This window comes from Typopeltis vanoorti, chromosome 18 (genome assembly GCF_054136105.1).
Source record: "Typopeltis vanoorti isolate ZY-2024b chromosome 18, IOZ_Tvanoo_1.0, whole genome shotgun sequence".
Lineage (NCBI taxonomy): Eukaryota > Metazoa > Arthropoda > Arachnida > Uropygi > Thelyphonidae > Typopeltis > Typopeltis vanoorti.
This window is the reverse complement of record NC_143566.1, coordinates 17012871-17021149: the sequence shown is the minus strand read 5'-3', so window position 1 is coordinate 17021149 and position 8279 is coordinate 17012871.

Sequence of the window (8279 nt, the reverse complement as noted above, 5' to 3'; positions counted from 1 at the left end):
ACATTTATTTACAAACCAACCAAAACACCAGAACTGAAGCCAGTGACCACATATCCTCCCAGGGAAATTCCTAACATTCCAAACTCATGACGTCACTAACAATGACGTCAGGAAGCCACGCCCACCGGATGCATTTTGTCAGAACCGCCACCCATACTACTATCGTCATTGTAATTAGGATGTCTTTAAATTGCGTGTGATTCTCTGTCCGGTTTGCCGATTTGCTGGATGAAATATCCAAATTTCCTGGAGAAAAAAAAAATTACTCCTCCACCTTCATTGGAAAAGCCGTTAAAAAGATTTTTCGCGTTCGAGATAGGATTCGAACCCAGGTCTTTCCAACCAAAGGACTACTTGGAAATTTCCACTCGGCGCTGTACTCGAAACAATCGATAATTATGCTGGCCTACTTGACCGAGTGGATAACACAATACACGCCCTCCAACCAACACGCTGTGGGTTCGAATCCCATCTTGGGAATGGATGTTTGTAAAAGCCTGCTCTGGGGAGAGTTTGTATAGCTCTTGGAGTTTATAAGGCTTATCTTTTAAAACCAGAACTAAACAATTAATGTTTTGCGTGTGTGCTTTGGCTAGTTTGCTTGCGTTTATTTTAAAAAATCTGAGTTCCAGGATTGTAACCCCATCAGCTTCGTATTAAATCAGACCAATTAACTCTGAAAGAGGATTTAACATAGCTGCATTTCGTAATCATTCTAGTTCCTCTTCAGGCACAAAGAAGACTGCACTAGGATAATAGATGTGGGGGGGGGCATATACAGCAGAACGTTGTGGGAGAATATAGAAAAATATATCTTCAGAAAGACAATCGGGGAGAACATAGAAATAAAGCAAGCAATCACAGAATAAGAAAGCGAAAATCAGTAAAAAATAGAAAGAAAAATCTTGTGTGTGGTGGTGGGGATGCAAAAGCAAACACTGTAACAATGAGATAGTAAAACAAAAATAAATGAAATAATCCAGAAGCACGTTCTCGAGTTAGCGCGCATACGCACACACAAACTGACACACAAAGAGAGAAAGAGAGATTGAGAGAGAGTGATCTGCAATCAGTGGCTTAGCGAAAATATTGGGAGTTTCCCCCTTTCCTAGTAGAATTTCGGGACTACTCCAGATATGAATATGGTTGAGGCAGAGAGGAGCTATAATATATATATGTTAAAGATACCAAGCTATTTTAAACCTGGTTTTACTCCATTTCCCAAGTAAGCAAACAGACAAACAAGTCAAGTTTGCGCCTGCAAGTGTTGCAAGTCTAGCTGACCCTGCAAGTAGTGCAAGACCAAGGCAACTCATGGTAAAAGTAGAATAAGCTCTGATCACTAATCTTAATATTTACCCATAATGCAAAGCACATCTCCTGGAGGAGATGTACGATGCTTTGTATTAAAGGCAAGGGGCCACTACCCAGACCGGTTTCGACCTTTATTGAGGTCTCATCAGTGAGAGTGCATAGAAAATCCACAAACTCAAAAGACAGAGATGCTGTGCGAGAAAGAAAGAATGAAAACTCGTAGAAACAATAAAATTGAGTCAACATGTTGTATGTTAAGAGACAGTTAAAAAAAAAAATTAAGAACTGCGACACACACACACACACACACACACATCTAGAAATTCATAAACATGCACGCACACAAAAACAGGAATGTGGATGACAGACCTATACCCGAATCAGGTAACCCTCCTATAACGTGGTACTTGTACAACGGGGTTTCGATAAAAGTGCGGTCTACAATTTGTAGTAACCCTTTATCTTTTCATTTGTTTTGCACCGTGCGACTTGAAAATCAAATTTTATCTTCGTTAAATTTGAGTCTGCCCGTATCGCGCATGTATCACTTATTTATATTAGGGGAAATACCCTTTAGCACGAATGTACGTCAATTGTTTACCGTATAAAGTGTTTATTGTTGAAAATTGTCTACGTTTCCTGCCAGTAAAGCGCATTAAAAATCATAAGTGTAAATCTCAAGCTGAGCACTTTATTTTCTAGTGAGTTACATACATAATTAATATCGGTTTTTTTTTTTACGTAAAAAATATTTTCAGAGTAATGGCCACAAACTGCAACGAAAGGGAAAAACCAACATTGAAAAGAAAATTCATTTCTCTCGAAGAAAAAATTAAAATCATGGATCGGTTGAAAAATGGAGAAAAAAAAAATAGGAGTTGTTGTAAGGACTTTGAATTTAAATGAATCAACAATTCGAACAATCAAACAAAATGAACATAAAATCCGAGAAAATGTTTATTTCTCGGTTAACGATAAGTGCAAAGCTCGTTGCTCGTGTACGCGATATTCTAATGACAAAAAATGGAGAAATCTGTGATGATTTAGATAGAAGATTGCACTCAAAAGAAAATTCCTTTAGATGGAAATCTTATTAAACAAAAAACTCTCAAAGTTTATAAACATTCATAGTGCAGACCAGGTATTCAATGCGGATTAATCCGGGTTATATTGGAAAAAAGTGCAAAAACGCAACTATATTTCGAAAAATGAAAGATCAGCTCCTGGATTCAAAGTTTCCAAAAATAGAATTACTCTACTGTTTTGTAGTAATGCATCAGGTGATTACATGACAAAACCAGTGTTTATTAACCAACTCTCAAATCCTCGTGCTATGAAAGATTAAAATATGCGCTATTTTATTTTGCCTAAAACATTTATGCGTTATGTGCAATGAACTTTATGTACAATTTGTAATTTTTATACTTTTATACTATGTATTTGTTTCATAGTTTATGTTTTCTTAACTTACACGAATTACCTAAATTGAATTAAAAAAAAATTTTTTTTTGTTCGATATGTGATTGTTGTTTATATAATTAAAAAAAAAAAAAAAAGATTTCGGAACATAACCCTACTTTTTCTATGTGATCTGAGTCTCGCATAACGCGGAATTTCTATGGAACCTAACATTAGAGTTATCGAGGGTTACCTGTATTTTAATTCACACATTTTAAGAATTTACTTAAGTGTTTGAAAAAATAAAAAAAATAATAAAAAAATAAATAAATAAATAAATAAATAAATAAAAAAAAATTTCTATATATATATATATATATATATATATATATAGAATAATCTACATTTTTATAGAATTCGTTTTTGGTCTCCATTGGAAAGAGTAATAATTTCACATCGGAATGTGAAAATTGTCTAATTCCATTACACTTACATTCCAAACGAAGTGTAAAAAAAAAAAAAAAAAAAAGCATGTCTGACAAATACAGCAGTCTTGTGTTAAGGTGAAAATGTTAGTTACTGCTATACGCTGCTACTCCACTCCTATTAAATTACTCTAAAGACATAATATCTGGCTACACAGCATTCAATATAACTCGCAAGACAATAACTACACATCAGTCATGCCTAGTAGAAAAATCGCATGAGGACCTCTGAAAAAAAGTTCATATATACAAGACTAATTAACCGTCGATCGTTAGCCACTCATACTGAGGCAATGTTTAATTCTGCCAAACAGACCGAATCAGCTACACGATAATAGACCTAATACATCAGCCTCATAGTCTTACTTTTCGTCTGCTGTAATTCCAATACAACAATTACATTCGCGCCAAGTCCACGAGGCCTGTTAATTAAGCGTATTTCTTTGGATGTTTTTTTTTTAAAGGGAACAACACGAATTTTAGGATTTAAAGGAAAAAAAAAAAAACCCTACCACCTGAGATAAACTCTCTCTCTCTCATTTGAAAGTAGACTCTTGAACAAATGTTGCTTGTTTCCCAACTGCGCTCTTTGGTTTTTAGCAGTTGATAAACTGAAATTCTGTTATTCTGAGAGTTGTTGATAATTATCTGACTGATGAAAGTGTTTTTTCTATTGATAATGATCCACTCTCGATTATATCATTACAGCAGCCCAGACAGACACAAACAAGCTCGTACCTTAAAAGCCACCTGACTTTTTTACCACTTTATCTTATTGTCGCATACTTCTTATCCTGACTTTTCATGTCTTCTCTTCTTGTGAAGTTATTTTCTTTCTGATTATTAATCCAATATTATGTGCCAATCTAGTATTCACATTTTTATGCTTGAATTTTTGCTATCAAGTGTCTAATTACGTAATGTAATTTGGTCCCTTAAAGAATACTGTATCTCCTGTTTCGAAATTCGCAACCCTTTCCGTTTATCACCGAACTTGGAGGATAAACGGTAACGGTTGCCAATTTCGAAACAGTTCAGTTCAGTTCTCACAAAATGAACTGTGGATGCACTTTCTGACTGACCAATCAGTAAATTTCATTTTAAAAAAAATCACAAAATATATGCATAAATTGACTTAATTCAGTTTACATATGAGAATCGATTTCATTTAATGTCAGCAGTGGATCTTGATGCTAATAACTGCTCTGTCATGTATAGTCGAGTAATAGGTTCCCGAACTTATAGAGTTGATCAGCCAATGAACTTCAGCGAGCATTGGTTTGCATTTCGCTTGTAATGGAACTGTAGGTTCCATTCCGAACCCACAGTTTCAAAAGCCAACATGGAAAAGATATCGTTCTGTAAAATTTAATGATACCAATACTACTTTTGAAGAACAAATTTACTTAAGTTTATTCAGCGTTGTGCCATTGATTTTGCTAATCTAAGGCAAAATAATACTCTTTAATTATAGATTATAGGCAACTAATATAATTCCACTCGTTATTCTGATATCTTATGAGGAAAAAGTTTCAAAATAAAAATCGGTATGAAAACTGGAGGATCAAGCAAAAATTACAGCCTGAGGGCTGATTTCAATATCAGGTTTCAACTGAAGTTCTAGAAGAGATGCCAATAAGTTAGAAACAGAATTGCCAATGCCATAAATGAATCATTTTTGGACCTAAAAATATTCAAGACACGGATTAAGAAAATTTGAAACCGAGTTTGTGTAATGGCCAGGTATAGATCCATAGTTCATCGGTAAGACTTCTTTGGACACCACTTTGGGTACGTTGATTCATTGGGGACATGGATTCTCTAATTTGTTTAATTTCTTGCACCAAAGTTGATTATGAGTGACACAAACAGCATAAGTTACAAGCTATCAAGGGGCCATGTTATTTAATTTGACTAAACAACATGGCCCCTTGAAAGCCATGGACAGACAGTGGTTCACATCCATCCTATTGAAGTTCAGTTGGTAATGATGGTGCTTGAAGTGTTTGGTATTTTCCTACCAAACACTAATGTGATTGAGATGGGTTATCTTTTCAGTCAATTGTAGAACACCTCCAATGCATGTTCAAAAAGCCTGGTTACCCTTCGAAATTTTTTTTTCATGTAATGTTTACAGTTGCCTTTTCTGAGATGGCAATGGGAAACCTGTAGTAAGGGAAGTTGCTTGTGTAAGACTCGGATTAAAAGGCCTTTGGGAATGGCTTTGCATCCATAGTGCTAGGCTGCTTGAAGTCTGTTATAAGTTCGATTCTCGTGAACGAGAACTTTTTTCCCTAAACCTTTCTTTGACCAATTCCCGAATTAGTCAATCTCTGTCACGTCCAAGCTGGTTTTTCATCCCATAAACTTAAGAAAATCGACCGTCGAACATGCACCATTTCAGACATTAATATATAGTGCTAGGGACCACAAGATGGTAGCAGTTGTCTGCCATATTTTCCTCCCCAGGTGCCAATTGAAATCACTGAATGTCCAGCACCAGCTATCCTCTGATTAGCCAAGGGTGGAATATCGCTGCCAACTTGTCTTCAATTTGAGCATATAGACGTGATGTGGTATAATGACATAAATAAATATCACGCATATGTTTATGTGTGTGTACGAATTCAGAATAGAAGAATGTTACTCTTATATAGAAATTCTACTGTATTTGAGAAAATATGCAGAAATTGGAAAATACACAGCTCAGGATGAGATGTTTTTTCCATTTGGATTCTGGACTACTCCTTGAACAATATATCTTGGAATCAAGAGTGAAACAGGGAGTTGCTTCTGTTGGTTTAAATGTTTTTCAAGCATGTGTTCGATGGAATTGTGATGGCCAGCATGGACCCTGCCTCACCTGAGTGGTGAGGTAGGGTATGCCTAACTATTCAATCTGGCTGTTGGTATTATATCGCATACTGTTCATGGTTATAATTGATGCTCTCAGCTAATGAGTTAACCATGTCTCTAGTATCTTCAGGATGACTGCTTGGGCAATTGCAGACAAAAATGGTATGTAGGCTAAACATGTCATGAAGTGTCTGAGCACTGTGCATGCAGTTTCAAGAGACAGGAACCATTACAAGAAAGAGCTGACCATGGTCGTGAGGGCCATGTCATCACAACCTTAGAGCTAGATAGCATTCAACAGCAATCCCAGAATGTCATGTCACCAACTGCCTCTTGGGGTTTTACAGGCACAGGTGAAACATTTCTAATCAGATTATATTAAGGCAGCCCAATTCAAGTGGACTCTCTGCAGGAAGGCCATTAGTTTGTGTGTCATTAACCACAAACTACCATACAAAACTGATGCCAGAAACGTGCGACTTGGAACCTCTTTAATAAATTGGATACAGTTGTGTTCTCTAATGAGATCTGCTTTATCCTACGAATAGATTCTAGATATTGTTTGATCTTGAATAAATGAGTAATGCAATACCATTACTCCAACATCAAGGTAAGGGATACTTACAGTGGAAGAAGTGTATTCTTGTGCATGGGAGAGAAGAATTATGGTCAACAACCACACTCTCATGTTTTGATAGAAGATATACTGAGAATAATTCTTTAACTATATGTGTGACTTTGTAGGGGTGTGGTGGTTGGTTCAGATTTTGTTTACACATGCACGGCAGTGTGACTGCCCATGGAGTTGAAGTAGGGAAGGAGTATCTTGAAAAGATATCCAATGACTGCGATGTCCAGCATGATCACCCAACTTTAAGTCGATTGAGCATGTGTAAGACCCCTCTTGGGCATTGCATTGCATTGCATTGCATGCCAGCAGCCACTGCCTTGAACTAAAGGCTGCTTTGGTGGAAAGATGGGACTTATACCATAGCAACTTACAGATACCCTTATATCAAGCATGGTCTACAGCTGCCAGGCCAGTTTAGCCTTCAGATGGAATAATGCACTGATGTTATGTGACAATGTTTTCGAGGATATTGTGCGATTTGTCTGGTAATTCTTATACACCTGTGTAATGTTGCTTATATCTATTTGATGTTCCTTTGTTTCCTCATGTCTTTGTTATTCTATTGTACACAACCATACCAAATTTTGTCCTGTTTTATTGCAAATTGCACAAGTTATACCATATTTTCTAAGTGTTTTACTAATTTTGTCAAACAATGTACTAGAATTTGTATAATTTAGGATTCATTTTTCATCAAAATGAATTTGTTTACTAATATTCTTAACCTTTGATCTCGGGAAGAAATGCCCACAGATTTGATTTCTGAAGTCCAGAAATTTGTAAACTTAATTTGATTTCTTTGATGTGATTGAGTGAAACATCCAAATGTTGTAATAAAAACCAATTTTGGTAAACACTGCAGCAATACTTTGATGCATTCTTTCTAAATTTAAGTGGAAAGAAATCCACTAAAGCCTTTATTCTCCTATAGTAGGTAAGGCTGTGGCCATTTAGCCCTATTTAATTTTTGGAGCTGGCAGGGTTATGTGAGGTCCATAAAGTGTATCTGGTATGTAAAGAGTAGCTAAATACTGAGTAATTGAGAAGGCTGGCTGTAAAAGTGGCTAATTTGTGAATGCTACGTTTATTAGTGATATCATTTGATTTTTTTGAAGGGAAATTTACTCTCAACAATAAAAACATTATCAACTTAGTACACATCTCAACTGCTTTGACTTCTTGGCTTACTTAAAATAATTTTTTTATAATAATAATCCCATCCATGAGAAGTTGTTCAACTTGTATCAGCATCTTGGACTGGGCACACAAAGATGATGAGAAAGAACAACATTGAATTTGATTATCTAGATTGTACTCTTTTAGGAAATACATAGTTTTGACAACTTGCAAAGACAGCAGTTGAAAGAATGAGTGAAGAAGAAGAATGTTTTATATGATAAAAATAAATTATTCTGAAATTTCTGAATAGCTGCTGTACATGTTTTAAGATTTAGGCCGAGTGAAATTATTGATGCATTGAAAAAGTGAATTAGTGAGAGATGTCATTAATCGTTTAATTGCTCTTCTATAGTGAGCCAAATATTTTTAGTGGTGTCTTATGGATATGCATCCAAAATGTGAGAAGAGTATTCAAT